The sequence below is a fragment of the Bos indicus genome, chromosome 15 (assembly GCF_029378745.1).
Source record: "Bos indicus isolate NIAB-ARS_2022 breed Sahiwal x Tharparkar chromosome 15, NIAB-ARS_B.indTharparkar_mat_pri_1.0, whole genome shotgun sequence".
Taxonomy (NCBI): domain Eukaryota; kingdom Metazoa; phylum Chordata; class Mammalia; order Artiodactyla; family Bovidae; genus Bos; species Bos indicus.
Window position 1 is genome coordinate 38,204,421 of NC_091774.1, and position 16,861 is coordinate 38,221,281.

The window sequence follows — 16,861 nt, forward strand, 5'->3', positions numbered from 1 at the left end:
CAGCCCTATTTACAATAGCTAGGAAATGGAAGCAAACTAGATGTCCATCGACAGATGAATGGATAAAGAAGCTGTGGTACATATATAAAATGGAATACTACTCAGCCATAAAAAGAAACACATTTGAGTCAGTTCTAATGATGTGGATGAGCCTACAACCTATTATACAGAGTGAAGTAAGTAAGAAATAGAAAAACAAATATCATATATTAACACATATATATGGAATCTAGAAAGATGGTACTGATGAACCTATTTGCAGGACAGCAATGGAGATGCAGACATAGAGAATAGATTTATGGACACAGGTACAGGGAAAGAAGGAGAGGGCAATATGAATGCAGAGAGGAGCATGGAAGCATATACGCTACAATATGTAAAATAGATAATCAATGGAAATTTGCTGTATGACTCAGCAAACTCAAACTAAGGCTCTGTAACAACCTAGAGGGGTTGGGAAAAGGTCGGGGGGGTAGGAGGGAGGTTCAAGAGGGAGGGGACATATGTATGTGCAGCATGCATGCTAAGTTGCTTCAGTCGTGTCTGACTCTTTGTGACCCTATGGGACCCACCAGGCTCCTCTGTCCATGGGATTCTCCAAGCAAGAATAATGGAGTGCCCTCCTCCTGACCCAGGGATCAAACCCACTTCTCTTATGTCTCCTGCACTGGCAAGTAGGTTCTTTACCACTAGTGCTGCCTGGGAAGTCGAGACATATGTATGTGCTATGCTGTGCTTAGTCACTCAGTCATGTCTGACTCTTTGCAACCCCATGGACTGTAGCCCACCAGGCTCCTCTGAACATGGGGATTCTCCAGGCAGGCAAGAACACTGGAGTATGTTGCCATGCCCTCCTCCAGGGGATCTTCCCAACCCAGAAATTGAACCCAGGTCTCCAGATTGGGTTGCAGGCAGATTCTTTACCATCTGAGCTACCAGGGAAGCCTGAGCATATGTATACCTATGGCTAATTCATGTTAATGTGTGGCAGAAACCAAAGCAATATTGTAAAGTAATTATCCTTCAATTAAAAATAAATAAATATGGTGCATTGGGATGACCCTGAGGGATGGGATTGGGAGGGTGGTGGAAGGGGGATTCAGGATGGGGGACACATGTACACCCATGGCTGATTCATGTCAATGTATGGCAAAACCACTACAGTATTGTAAAGTAATTAGCCTCCAATTAAAATAAATAAATAAAAGAAATTTAACAAGTAATAGAATAAATGATGTTATACTTTTAATTGAATTAAACATTTGTTCATTTCCAAAACCAATACCTTTTAAAATTGCTCCCCCCAAAATAAAATAACTAGGAATAAATGTTTCCAAGGAGGTGAAAGATTTATATGCTGAGAAATATAAGACATTAATAAAAGAAATTGAAGATTATTCAAAGAAATGGAAAGATGTCCATGCTCTTGGGTTGGAAGAAGTAAGATGGTTAAAATGGACATACTACCCAAAGCAATCTACAGATTTAATGTGATCCCTATCAAATTACCCATGGCATTTTTCACAGAACTAGAACAAATAATCCAAAATTTACATGGAACCAAATCAGGATTGCCAAAGCAATCCTGAAGAAAAAGAACAAAACAGGAGGCACAACCCTCCCAGACTGCAAACAATACTACAAAGCTACAGTAATTAAAACAGTGTGACAGGGACTTCCCTGGTGGTTCAGTAGTTAAGACTTTGAGTTCCAATCCAGGGGGTGCAGGTTTGATCCCTGATTGAGGAGTAAGACCCTATATGCCAGGCAGTCAAAAAAACAAAATATAAAACAGGAGGAATATTGTAACAAATTCGATAAAGACTTTAAAAATTATCTACATCCCCCCCCAAAAAAAATCTGAAAGGAAGAAAAAACAGTGTGATCTTGGCATAAAAACAGACATTATGGATGAATGGAACAGGACAGAGTCCAGAAATAAGCCCACACACCTACAGTAAATTATCTTTGACAAAAGAAGCAAGAATATACAATTGGAAAAAGAAAGTCTCTTCAACAAGTGGTGCTGGGAAAGTTGGACAGATACCTGCATGTAAACCACTGGAGTTAACACTCTCTCACCGTACACAAAACAAACTCAAAATGGTTTAAAGACTTAAACATAAGACAGGACACCATAAAACTAAAAGAGATCATAGGCAAAACATTATCTGACGTAATATGTGCTAATGTTTCCTTAGGTCAATTTCCCAAGGCAATAGAAAAAAAAAAAAAAAGAAAGAAAAACAAAAATAAACAAATCAGACCTAATCAAATTTGCAAGCTTTTGCACAGCAAAGGAAACCATAAACAAAACAGACAACTTATGGAATGGGAGAAAATATTTGCAATCAATCTGCCTGACAAGGGTTTAATTTCCAAACTATACAAACAGCTCATACAACTCAACAACAACAACAACAAAAAAAGACCCAACCAAAAAATGGGTAGAATACCTAACTAGACATTTCTCCAAAGAAGAAATACAGAGGCTAATAGGCACGTGAAAAGATGGTCAATGTCATTAATTATTAGAGAAATGCAAATCAAAACTGCAATGAGGTACCACTTCACATCAGTCAAAATGGCCATCATCAAAAATTTGGCAAAACTAATACAATTATGTAAAGTTTAAAAATAAAATAAAATTTAAAAAAAATAAAAATAAAATAATAAAATAAAAACTACAAGGAATTCCTTGGCGGGCCAGTGATTAAGATTCCACACTCTCACTGCCAGGGTCCTGAGTTCAATCCCTGGTCAGGGAACTAAGATCCCACAGGTTGTGCAGCACAGCCAAATAAATAAAAACGAAAACTCCACAAATAACAAATGCTGGAGAGGATATGGGAAAAAAGGGAACCCTCCTACACTGTTGGTGGGAATGTAAGTTGGTACAGCCACTGTGGCAAACAGTATGGAGGTTCCTCAGAAAAATGAAAACAGAATTACCATGTCATGCAGCAATCTTACTCCTCTGCACACAAAACTGTAAGTCAAAAAGATGCATGCACCCAGATGTTCCTAGCAGCACTATTCAGAAAACATGGAAATACCTAAATGTCCATCAATAGATGAATGGATGAAGAAGATGTGGTACATATATACAATGGTCTACTACTCAATCATAAAAAAGAACAAAATAGGACACGTAGGGGAATGTAGATCTGGTTCGAGTAGGGGGTTAAAGGGGCGGTGGGGCAAGATGGCGGCCCACTTGTCCTACCGGCGAGTGAACCTCAACGTGCTGCGCGAGGCAGTGCTTTGCGAGCTGCGCGAGTTCCTGGACAAGTGCGTGGGAAGCAAGGCAATAGTTTGGGATGAGTATCTCACTGGACCCTTTGGCCTGATTGCACAGTATTCACTGTTGAAGGAACATGAAGTGGAAAAAATGTTTACGTTTAAAGGAAGTTGTTTGCCAGCAGCCGATGTCAAGAATATAATTTTTTTTGTCAGACCCAGGCTAGAATTGATGGATATCGTTGCTGAAAATGTGCTCAGTGAAGACAGACGTGGCCCAGCAAGAGATTTCCACCTTTTGTTCGTGCCACGACGTAGCTTATTGTGCGAACAGCGGTTGAAGGATCTGGGTGTTTTGGGATTCTTTATTCATAGGGAGGAGTATAACCTAGTTCTTATTCCTTTTGATGGGGATCTCCTATCCATGGAATCGGAGGATGCGTTCAAAATATATATCCGGGAGTGGGATTGCTATTTCACATGGCAATTCTAGTTTTTTAAGGAACCTTCATACTGTTTTCCATGGTGGCTGCACCTGTTTGTATTCCCACCAGTAGCGTGGGAGGGTTCCCTTTTCCCTTTGCTCCATACCCCCTCCAGCATTTATTATTTGTAGCCTTTATAATGATGGCCATTTTCACGGGTGTAAGGTGGTACCTCAATGTGGTTTTGATTTGCATTTTTCTAATGGTTAGTGACATTGAGCATCTTTTCATGTACCTACTGCTGCTGCTGCTGCTAAGTTGCTTCAGTCATGTCAGACTCTGTGCGACCCCATAGACAGCAGCCCACCTGGCTTCCCCGTCCCTGGGATTCTCCAGGCAAGAACACTGGCCATCAGTATACCTTTTTTGTAGAAATGTCCGTTTATACCGTATGCTTATTTTTTTTAATTGGACTGTTTATTTTTTCGTTAAGTTGTATGAGCTATTTGTATATTTTGGAAATTAAGCCCTTGTCCATCGCCTTGTTTGAAAATAACTTCTCCCAGTTCGTATGTTGTCTTCATTTTGTTTATAGTTTCCCTTGCTTTGCAAAAGCTTATAAATTTGATTAGGTCCAAAAAAAAAAAAAAAGAATAAAATAGGGGCTTCCCTTGTGGTTCAGTGGTAAAAAATATGCCTGCCAATGCAAGAGACCCTTGTTCAATCCCTGATCTAGGAAGAAGCCACATACCACAGGGCGATTAAGCCTGAGCTCTGGAGCCTGAGAGCTGCAGCTACTGAAGCCTGCATACCCTAGAGCCCATGCTTCACAAGAGAAGCCACCCTGATGAGAAGCCCATGCACAGCTATAGAAAAGCCTTCCCAGCAATATAGACCCAGCCAAAAATAGTTTTTTTTAATCCTGCAGCTCAATTCCAGAAAAATAAAGCGACCCAATCAAAAAATGGGCCAAAGAATTAAACAGACATTTCTCCAAAGAAGACATACAAATGGCTAACACATGAAAAGGTGCTCAACATCGGTCATTATCAGAGAAATGCAAATCAAAACCACAATGAGGTACCATCTCACGCCAGTCAGAATGGCTGCTATCAAAAAGTCTACAAACAAGAAATGCTGGAGAGGGTGCAGAGAAAAAAAGGAACCCTCTTACACTGTTGGTGGGAATGCAAACTAGTATAGCCACTATGGAGAACAGTGTGGAGATTCCTTAAAAAGCTGGAAATGGAACTCCCATATGACCCAGCAATCCCGCTGCTGGGCATACACACCGAGAAAACCAGAATTGAAAGAGACATGTGTACTCCAATGGTCATCACAGCACTATTTACAATAGCTAGGACATGGAAGCAACCCAGATGTCCATCGGCAGATGAATAGATAAGAAAGCTGTGGTACATATACACAATGGAATATTACTCATCTATTAAAAAGAATGCATTTGAATCAGTTCTAATGAGGTGGATGGAACTGGAGCCTATTATACAGAGTGAAGTAAGTCAGAAAGAAAAATACCAATACAGTATATTAACGCATATATATGGAATTTATAAAGGTGGTAACGATGACCCTATATGCGAGATACCAAAAGAGACACAGATGTAAAGAACAGACTGTTGGACTCGGTGGGAGAAGGCGAGGGTGGGATGATTTGAGAGAATAGCATTGAGACATGTATATTATCATATGTGAAACAGATCGCCAGTCCAGGTTCGATGCATGAGACAGGGTGCTCAGGGCTGGTGCACTGGGATGACCCTGAGGGATGGGATGGGGAGGGAGGTGGGACGGAGGGTCAGGATGGGGAACACATGTACAACCATGGCTGATTCATGTGAATGTATGGCAAAAACAACCACAATATTGTAAAATAATTAGCCTCCAATTAAAATAAAAAATATATATATGTTTAAAAAATTAATAGCTTTTTTAAAATAAAAAAGAATAAAATAATGTCATTTGCATCCTGGGTGTGACTAGAGATTATCACACTAAGTGAGGTAAGTCAGAAAGAAAGACAAATACTATATCATATCGCTTATATGTAGAATCTAAAATATGACACAGATGAACGTATATACAAAACAAAAACGGACTCATGGACATAGAGAATGCACTTATGGTTGCCAAGCAAGGAGGGTTTGGGAGGGATGCAGTGGGAGGTTCAGGTTAGCAGATGTAAGCTTTTGTATATAGAATGGATTGACAACAAGGTCTTACTGTATAGCACAGAGAATGAACCATAATGGAGAAGAATATTTTTTAAAAGAATATGTGTGTATATGTGTGTGTGTGTATAACAATCACTTTGCCATACAGCAGAAATTAACATAAAAAAGGGAAAAAATATACTAAAATAACAGGCAACTTGAAATCATATATTGAAAGACTGTACTGAGCACCCTGGAAAAGGTACCCAGCATGACTGGCTCCAAGGCATATTCTAATAAAAAATAATGAGAACTTAAAGAAAAAATGAACTAAAAATATAAGCTCAATAATAAAAGTTTTAGGAGTCTCTTTCATCTAGAAATTTAAAAATTATGCTGGCAGACTCATCCGAGGGGCACGGGTTGGGGGTGCCATCAAGTGAGTGTCTCATGGGCTCCTGCCAGTTCTTGGCTTGAGTCCTACGCACTCAATCCACAGTGCTCTCCCTGTGCAGAGTAAGGCAACGGCACAAAATCCCTCCTTGGTACATTCCGTTATGTGCACTCATGTATGTTTTTCCTAACAATGGAGGAGGGTGAGGGCCTGTAACAGAACAACCCAATTCTTTTTTTTTAATTGGAGGCTAATTGCTTTACAATATTGTGGTGGTTTTTGCCATACACTGACATGAATCAGCCCTGAGTGTACATGTGTACTCCCGTAACACCCTGAATGTACCTCATCTTGTCTGATCTCGGAAGCTAAGCAGGGTCAGGCCTGATTAGTATTGGATGGGAGGACAACCCAATTCTTGATCTCAATGATAAAATTATATATGAGAATACACTGCATTCTTAGGTAGTAAGAAATGGAACATTAGGTGAGGACTCTGTTTTCTGTTGGATAACCATAACCACAGGCAGCAGTAAGCCAGAGGTAAAGCTGTTAGAAATCATTTATGCATTAAGATCTGATGTGCCCTTCCAGCACTGAGAGAAAGAAGAGTTTCTCTCACTAATGGATGAAATTCCGTTATTAGATATTCATTCCTTTGGCTTAAGCTTTATCCTTAGCACTTTGGAAATATTTAAAGCACTTGGCTGTTTTGATGGAAATTCTCAGGATCCTTTCAAGCTGCCTACTGCAGGAAAACTAAAGCATAATTGTCCCCATACTTCCTTAAAGCTACTGTCTTAGGGTCATTATTTTTTTCCAATTACATTTCTCATGTGAGAAATGAAAGACAGAGTTGGATAGATCTGTATTTCTTCCCTTCTGTTTTCTGCTGGTGAGCAGTCAAGAAACTAGGTGTTCGACAGCAGCATTCCAGGGCCCAACATTTCATGGCTGTCAACAGTGAGTGAGTGAAAGTCGCTCAGTCGTACCCGACTCTTTGCGACCCCATGGACTATACAGTCCATGGAATTCTCCAGGCCAGAGTACTGGAGTGGGTAGCCTTTCCCTTCTCCAAGGTAGCTGTGGCAACACCAGGGGCAGTGTCCCGATCCCCGGATCTCAGGCTTCATGAGATTTTCTTCCTAAGTTCAAGTGTGCAGACTTCTGAGTCCCCATCTTTTGGTTATGGTAACAGTAGCATCTTCCAGAACTACACACATTATTTTTTAACATATAGTTCCCTGTATGAAATTCCTTTCTGTTAAAATACCTAAAGTAGCTTCTATTTCAAAAACTGAATTGGGACTGTCACATGTGAATAAGCAGCTTAGTGGAAAATGGATAAAAGATTGTGGGGCAATAAACCTCCTAGTAAGGGGATGAGCTTCAAAACTTGAGAAAACAGAGCTCATGGAAAACCAGTCCCATTGAAAATTGGACTGAAGGATGCCTTCCCTGAAAATGGCTTCTCTTAGAAGAACTCACCAGTAAGGCAGGCCGGGTTCTCCATAAAAAATAAAATAAGTAGTTATAATCCATGTCTCTCAACTAACCTCCAAGTAAATCTCATTGCCACCACTGTGTCCCTCATTTGTTCTTTGTTCTTCTATTTCACCTCCTTCACTCCCCTTCTCACTTTAGTAAAATTAAAGAATAAGACTGAAGTGTTCCTCACAACTATTTTCACTAGATGCTACTATTTTCTAGACTTAGGAAAAAGTCGTCAGTAGAATGACTTACAGAATATGATCCATATATGATCTGATATCGACATATGATCAAAATTTACCCTGTACCTCTTAAGACTGTAGAAAAGTCAAATTAATGGAAGAGGTCTTGTTGAAACATTTAATGCTGAAGTACACCATAGAGGTAAGAATAACTTTTCTAACAACCTCCACCTCATCCTGCTGTCACCGCAGGACCTCAAATCTATCTTCCTATAGAGAGAGCAGAAAGGATTTCACAGCCTAATTTTGGCCCAGTGAAAACTCCTCAACTTCTGAAGCAAAAGAAACAAGTTGTCCCAGATTGACCACAAGAGAAAGTGGGAAAAGGAAAAAACAACAATTCTCTAACCTGTGATCTCTGAGCCTTTGGGATCTTCTATGAACCCATTCTTCACATTCTTATTTTAACTTATTTTCTTATTTCTTATTTTAACGAACGGGAGGTTTGCTGTGGATGGCACTTATTGGTGCTGGAGAGAAGCTAGGCATTGATTTCTTAAGTGTGTGTGACTACTGCTTACTGCTTAAAGTATGCTGAGGACAACTGACCCAGGGCTGTAGGGTTTCCAAAGGACATATAAAACCCTTTTGGTCTTTGATGCCAAAAAGTGACTTGGAATTACAGAAATCAATACAAGACTGACATCTGAAAGTTAGCTGATATCACACCAGCTACAAGGATATTTGCCTGGAAAGAGAAACACAGTTTCTACTCATGTCCCCAGAGCGCTATTATTCAGGGACATAGCCTGAATCACTGAGTTTCTTCCACATCACAGACTTTGTCTTCACTACGACTGTGGCTCCTGAGAAAAACTACAAAACACCCACTTGTCAGGTGTCCCCTGCCTGATGACCTCCATTAAACCAGGTAAGACTAAGAAGAAGAGACCAAGAAAATAGCCTCTGGAAGACTGAAGCAGGCATCACAACAATTCATTATTGCCATCCTGATCACTACTAAGTTCTCACTGTGTCTGTAGGCTCTTCACTCACACCCAGTTCTAACTTGCCTGTCTGTTGTTGCAAAAGACCAGGAGGAGGATTCTGGGAAGGTGGCAGAGTAGGAAGTACCAGGTCTCTGTCTCCCCACAGTGCCAACAATTGGGCTGGTAAACCTGTCTAACGTAATTACTTTGGAACTCTGGAGTCTGTTGAAGGCTTGCAACTTCAAAGCGAAGACTTGGACTAAAAACCGCAGTTTATGTTAGCCAATTACCTCATCAGCAAGTCACAGCCCACCAATCTACCATCCCCATCTATGAGGCAGTCAGCTGTGCATGTGTTCCTGAAGTAGGCTGCAAACAGCTTATGGGAGCCAGAGTAGACCAAAAGGACCCTGTTCTGCAAATATCAGGGAACTGTGCTCTGACTGCTGATCATTGGTTTTTATCACAGAGGTTGAGACAAGGAGGAGGATCTGAGGGGCATTGTTGCACCTCCTCTCATCCTTGCAAGCCTTTCTCCTCTGCCTGTTGTGACGTCCAAGGGACTTAATGGGCCAGCACGCATTTTCTCTCCCATTCAGTTTTCTCTTTTACCTATAGGAAAACAGATTAAAAACTAAGCTACTCAAAACGGCTGCATATACAAGGGAAATTAGAAAACGACCACACAGACACACGGGGAAAATTCAGAAGAGATCTGAGGAGACTTTAAGTTTACACATTGGGTTGATTCTCAGCAAAAAAACCCAACATTTTGGGGCACAAAATGTATAAAGATGTGATTTTTAAAATCAACCAACTGAAAAGGATGGGGATAGAGATGTAATGTAATGGAGCTAAAGGGGTTTTTTTGTTTATATATATTTTTTTTAATTTGGCCATGGTGCACAGCATACAGGATCTTAGTTCACTGACCACAAATGGGACCTGTGCTCCCTGCAGTAGAGGTGTGGAGTCTCAACCACTAGACCACCAGGGAAGTCCCTGGAGCTGAGTTTTTTGTATGTTATTGAGGTTTAGCAGGTATAGATTGAAATTAGAGTGTATAACTTTAGGGCATTAAATGTGATCCCTATGCCAGTGACAAGGAAAGTAGCTATAGAATTACAAAAAGGAAATGAGAAATGTATTTAAACATATATGACAAAAAATCAACTGAACACAAAAGAAGGCAGTAATGCAGGACATGAGGGACAGAAAAGCTATTAGGCATTTAGAAAACAAATAGCAGAATGGAGGTCTAATTAAACATAAGTGCATCAAGCTCTCTGGTTAAAAGACAAAGATCAGCAAAATGGATAAAAACACAGGGTTAACCTACATGTTCCAAAGAATCCCTTTTGATCCAAGACACAAACGTATTAAAAGCAAAAGGATTAGAAAAAAGATACTCTATGCAAATAGTAACCAAAAGAGAGCAAAACTGGCTATACTAATATCAGAAAAAATACTTTATTTTCATTGAAATATAGTTGATTTACAATGTGTTAATTTCTGCTGCACAGCAAAGTGATTCTTTATATATATATATATTCTTTTTTTTACATATTCTTTTCCATTATGGTTTATCATAGTATATTGAATATAGCTCTCTGTGCTATACAGTGGGACCTTGTTTTTTATCTATTCTGTATATAAAAGCATACATCTGCTAACCCCAATCGCCTACTCCATCCCTCCCTCCATTCCCTCTGAGTTTCTGTTTCGTAGATAGTTTCATTTGTGTCGTATTTAGACTCCACATACAAATGATGTCAAATGGTATTCATCTTTCTCTTTCTGACCCACTTAGGATGATAATCTCTAGTTGCATCCACGTTGCTTGCTGAAAATGGCATCATTTCATTCTTTTTATGGGTGGGTGAAAATTCCACTGTGTTTATACATAACACATCTTCTTTATTAATTCACCAGTTGATGGGCATTTAGTTTGTTTCCATGTCTCGACTCTTTTGAATAGTGCTGCTATGAATATAGGGTGCGTGTATCTTTCTAAATTGTAGTTTTGTCCAGGTATATGCCCAGGAGTGGAACTGCTGGATCCTATGGTAATTCTATTTTCAATTTTCTGAGGAACCTCCATACTGTTTTCACAGTGGCTATACAAACATACATTCCCACCAAGAGTGGAGGAGGGTTCCCTTTTCTTCATATCCTCTTCAGCATTTATGATCTGTAGACTTTTTAATGATGGCCATTCTGACCAGTGTGAAGTGGTACCTCTTTGTGGTTTGATTTGTATTTCTTTAATAATTAGTGATGGTGAGCAACTTTTCGTGTGCCCATTGGCCATCTTAGTTTCTCTTGAGAAATGTCTATTTAGGTCTTCTGCTCATTTTTCAATTGGATTGTTTGATTGTTTTATATTAATAGTATTTGTTCTGTTCTCTTCAGTTGCTTTGGCTTTCCTCAAGAATTTACACACACATAGACACACACTTTGCAGATATTTAATGTCATTTTCTCTTAAATCCTTTTTAATTTCTTTCATGTTTTTAAGTTAAAATTTTCCTCCCTTTCATTGTATGTTTCTCTTTATGTTACTACCAATGCTATGTATTAACTAAGGTATTACTTTTACTTCATTTCTAAAGTGTTATATCTTTTTTTCCTACCTTTCCTGTTTTATAAGCTGCATTATCAAATATTCCTGTTTTCTTTTTTCCAATAATATTATGTCTGACTTGTTTTTTATTATAATTTAAGTTGTTTTTGAACTGTGGTGTTGGAGAAGACTCTTGAGAGTCCCTTGGACTGCAAGGAGCCCCAACCAGTCCATCCTAAAGGAGATCAGTCTTGGGTGTTCATTGGAAGGACTGATGCTGAAGCTGAAACTCCAATACTTCGGCCACCTCATGTGAAGAGTTGTCTTATTGGAAAAGACCCTGATGCTGGCAGGGATCAAGGGCAGCAGGAGAAGGGGATGACAGAGGATGAGATGGCTGGATGGCATCACCAACTCAATGGACATGAGTTTGAGTAAACTCCAAGAGTTGGTGATGGACAGGGAGGCCTGGCGTGCTGCGATTCATGGGGTCGCAAAGAGTTGGACACGACTGAGCGACTGAACTGAACTGAAGTTGTTTTTTATGTATTTTCTCATTTTCTTAATTTCATTCATCTTGTTTATTTGAAATAGTAGATATAGTTTTCCTTTATTTGTGGACATGTCATTCTGGTTTGTTTTCATTGCTTAAAAGGATGTTACTCTGCTACTAATTTTCCTATTTTTCTGATAATAGTTTTGAGTAGGTTTGACTACTTTTCTTTCCTGTTACTTATATATTAATGAGTTGAGTTTTCCTCCCTAGAAGGGAGGACGGTCAGTGTAGGTTTCCTAGCTTCAGGATTCTGGAGCTCCCTCTTCTGTCATTTATTTGAAGTTTTTTTTTTTTTTTTTTTTTTTAAACCCACTGTGCTTTGTGAGGTTGGCTGTCTCCTTTCCCCTTTGCTTTCTTGTGCCCCTATTGTTCATGCTCAGCATGAGAGCTCTGTCCTAGAAGTGAGACTTGAGTCTAGCGTAGAGGTCACCCCAGCACTCTCTGATTTAACGCGGTCCCCTTGCACTCACCTGCAACTGTAGTCTACAAAGTGCCTCCCACTTTGGACTGATGTTCTCTGGGAAATATATGTGCAATGCATATGAAGACAAAGAATTTCTAGTAATATCCAAATCATACGTATCAATATGGAAAATAAAACTACCCATATGTGCCAAGGTTAAAAACAGGCAATCTATAGAGGAGAAAACCTGAATGTCAAATACACATGAAAGGGTGCTTCATCTCACTAGCAATGGAAAGTGCTAATTAAAACATGAAAATAGAGTTTCATCTGATTCACTGTTGAAGGCATGACAATAAGCTAATATAATAATGACCCCCCCCAAAAAATTCAAATCTCAGATTCTGTTCAAAAACAACCATCACCTTGTGGATATTCTGAAAAAAGAAAGTCAGGAAAAAATATCTGATAAGAGAAAATTATATCTCTGTTGCTCTGTCTCTGGTCTCTGGACCTTTGCTTATACTTCCCATATCCTAGAATATTCTCTCTCCACCTCTTTATCTAGTTAATTCCTACTCATCTCTTAGGTCTTACATTAATTGTCATCAGTTTTAAGAAAATATCTGACTCCCGGTAGACTAAGATAGACGCCCCTGCTATGTCAGTTTCTGGCATTTTATGCTTTCTCCACCATAGAATTTTTCAAACATTATTGTGACAGTCAGTTTTATGTGTCACCTTGGGTAGGTTATAATGCTGTTATTCATCAAACCCTAATTGAGGTGTTGCTGTGCAGACAGTTTATAGATTTGGTTCACATCTATAATTAGTTGACTTTATGTAAAAGAGATTATCTACCATAATTATGGTACACCTGTTGCAAGTAGTTGAAAGGCTTTGAGATCAGAACCCAGGGTATCCCGAGGAATAAAATTCTGCCTGTGAACTACAGTGTCACCTTGAGAATGTCCAGCCTTCCTTTCTTTTTTTTTTTTAATTTATTTTTAAATTGAAGGATAATTGCTTTACAGAATTTTGTTTGTTTCTGCCAAACATCAACATGAATCAGCCATAGGTATACTGTTCCCCCTCCTTCTTGAACCTCCCTCCCATCTGCCTCACCATCCCACCCCTCTAGGTTATTACAGAGCCCCTGTTTGAGTTCCCTGAGACACACAGCAAATTCCCATTGGCTGTCTATTTTACATATGGTAATGTAAGTTTCCTTGTTACTCTCTCTGCACATCTCACTTTCCTCCCTCTCTCCTGTGTCCATAAGTCTGTTCTCTATGTCTGTGTCTGCACTGCTTCCCTGCTAATAATTTCATCAGTATCATCTATCTAGATACCATATGTATGTGTTAGTATATGATATTTATCTTTCCCTTTCTGACTTACTTCACTCTGTATAACAGGCTCTAGGTTCCTCCACCTCATTAGAACTGATTCAAATGCCAGCCTTCCTTTCTTGACTACCTACTCGCCCTTGGAATTTTGGACTTGACTAGCCAACCCTCCCAATTGTACAAGGCAATTCCTTGACATGAATCTTTCAACCTACCCTATCTCTCTCTATTTATATATATTATTTATGCATATACACAGACTATATAGCTTATACACATATATATAGTATATACACATACTATATATATACACATATATTCACACATACATTATACACACACATATATATATATACACAGACATATATATTAATATATATGTATCTCCTGCTAGTTCTGTTTCTCTTGTGAAACACTACCTAGTACAATTACTATATCAAATTAAATAATTATATTTCTTTCCCATCAGACTATAAACACCATTGAAACAGAAATGGTGTCTGTCTTATTTACTTTTATGTTTCTAGTGCCTAGAGTGTAGTATATGCTCAAAATATTACTGAATGATTAAATGAGGCCCAATAAAAAAATCTTCAAAACAGCATAGGAACCCTCCTTAATACACTATAAAATTGAAGAAGGAAGGGGCTAAAAGACATCTATGTGTTTGTGAGAAGTCCTAACAAATCCCAAATAGTAACAGTTAAGTCTTTGGGAAAAACAGCCTTTTGGTAAGTCACTAGAGTATTTTTCCAGTCTTCAAAATTGTAGCAAACACTGAAAGAAAACTGATTCTAGGATGCAGTCATTTCTGTACTAAAAATGAAGGTTGAGCCAAACACTACTGGTTTGGTTCAGGGGTAATAAACTTTAATATTTAAAGGAAATGTAAATGTATCTATAGCCTATAAGCATCTACTCTAAGAGTCTTATTCCATTTTTAAATCCAGTGAGATAAGAAAACAGAGTTTCATCTGATTCAGCTCAAGAGATATTACAAAAGCCCAAAATGACAACAGCAAAAGTGTATGTCAGAATGTCGGCTTCTATTAAAGAACAGATATTACCCTGCAGATTTTTTTTTTAAGCCAGAACAAAATCTGATGACAAGGGAGAATGACATCAAAACTTTTACAAAGTGCTAAAGATCAAAGTTTTAAAAAAGAAAAACTCCTCAACAGTGCTATAAACCTATATTTTAAAAAAACAAAAAAATACTGAAGGCTCATTACATCAGTATCATCAGAGTATTGATAAAGACACTATTCCCAGGCCTCAGTCTATGCCAACTGAATCTGAATCTGCAGGTGTCAGTTCTGAGCATTGAATAGTTACTAAGCTCCCCAAGTGATTCTGATACCCAGCCAGTTTGGGGAACAAACTCTAAATTGTCAGTCTTCATAATATCTCACTAGACAAATTCAGCTTTCTATAGGAAGCTTTCAATGATTTATTTTACCTACTAGTAAAATGTCTATGCTTCCTTTTACTAATTTTTTAATTAATTTATTTATTTTAATTGGAGGCTAACTACTTTACAATATTGTGGTGGTTTTTGCCATACTTTCACATGAATCAGTCCTGGTTGCACATGTGTTCCCCATCCTGAACCCCCCTCCCACCTCCCTCCCCATCCCATCCCTCAGGGTCATCCCAGTGCACCAGCCCTGAGCACCCTGTCTCGTGCATCGAACCTGGACTGGTGATCTATTTCACATATGATAATATACATGTCTCAATGCTATTCTCTCAAATCATCCCACCCTTGCCTTCTCCCACAGAGTCCAAAAGTCTGTTCTTTACATCTGTGTCTCTTTTGCTGTCTTGCATATAGGGTCATTGTTACAATCTTGCTAAATTCTATATATATGCGTTAATATACTGTATTGGTGTTTTTCTTTCTGACTTACTTCACTCTGTATAATAGGCTCCAGTTTCATGAAGTCTCTCAGTCATGGCCGACTCTTTGCGACCCCATGGACTGTATTCCCCCAGGCTCCTCCATCCATGGGATTTTTCAGGCAAGAATACTGGAGTGAGTTGCCATTTCCTTCTCCAGAGGATCTTCCCAACCCAGGGATCAAACTCGGGTCTCCCACATTGCAGGCAAACTCTTTACCATCTGAGCCACCAGAGAATCCCTAATATGGCATCTAATCAGTGTTTACTTGTATTGCAGAACCATCAAATTGAGTTCAGAGAAGAATGGAGAGGAAGCAACACTTTAGTTCTCTCCACATTGGATCTTTAGATTCTGCTTAGTTATATTAGTTCAATTATTCTCCCAAAACAATACATATATTAATATTCAAATGCAGATCTTATGCAATCCCTAACCCTGGCTTGAAAGGTATAATTTTCAGGGAGGAAATCACAGCTCACTTAGATTGGTTAACTAAATATTTTCTTACTTGTAAGCCTGACATGTAATTCTTGACCCAAAGCTTTAAACAGTTTAATTAACAGTGAGAACCAGGACTTCCCTGGTGGTCCAGTGGTTAAGAACACACCTTCCAATGCAGGGGACGCGGGTTCAATCCCTGGTCAGGACACCAGAATCCCACGTTCCATGGGGCAAATAAGCCCCACGTGCCACGGGGCAACTAAGCCCCATGTGCCTCAACTAGAGAAGCCTGGGTACCACAGGGAAGACCCAGAACAGCCAGTAAATAAATAATTAGGTAAAATAAATTATGATGCATCTATGTGTGTGATCCTATATAGGCACAAAAAGAAAATAAATACCTAAATGTACTGACCTCATTTAATGTGAAAGATGAAAAATGCACAACTGTGTATAGGATGATCCTATTTGTGTTAAAATATATAATAGATACTTCATTTATATAGTTGTATAAAAAGAAACATTTCTGGAAGGAGAAATTAAGAAGAAGTTGCTAACAATGACAACTTTTAGGGTATAGGATTATGAAATTGAATTGGGAACAGTTTCCTTTTCCACATTCTCTGTACTTTTAAATCTTAACTTGAGTTTTATAATAAAAATACTTGCAATGACTAAGAACAATACAGTTTTGCTAACAGTATCAGAATTACTTTTTGAGTTGTCTTAAAACGATTTCTTCCCTGAGGGGCGG

The 16,861-nt window shown here is 38.8% G+C and overlaps 1 pseudogene; it reads left to right on the forward strand.

The window, feature by feature from the left end:
• Positions 1 to 3,195: 3,195 nt before the first annotated feature.
• Positions 3,196 to 3,848, forward strand: LOC139187138 (vacuolar protein sorting-associated protein 33A pseudogene; annotated as a pseudogene).
• The last annotated feature ends 13,013 nt before the right edge of the window (positions 3,849 to 16,861 follow it).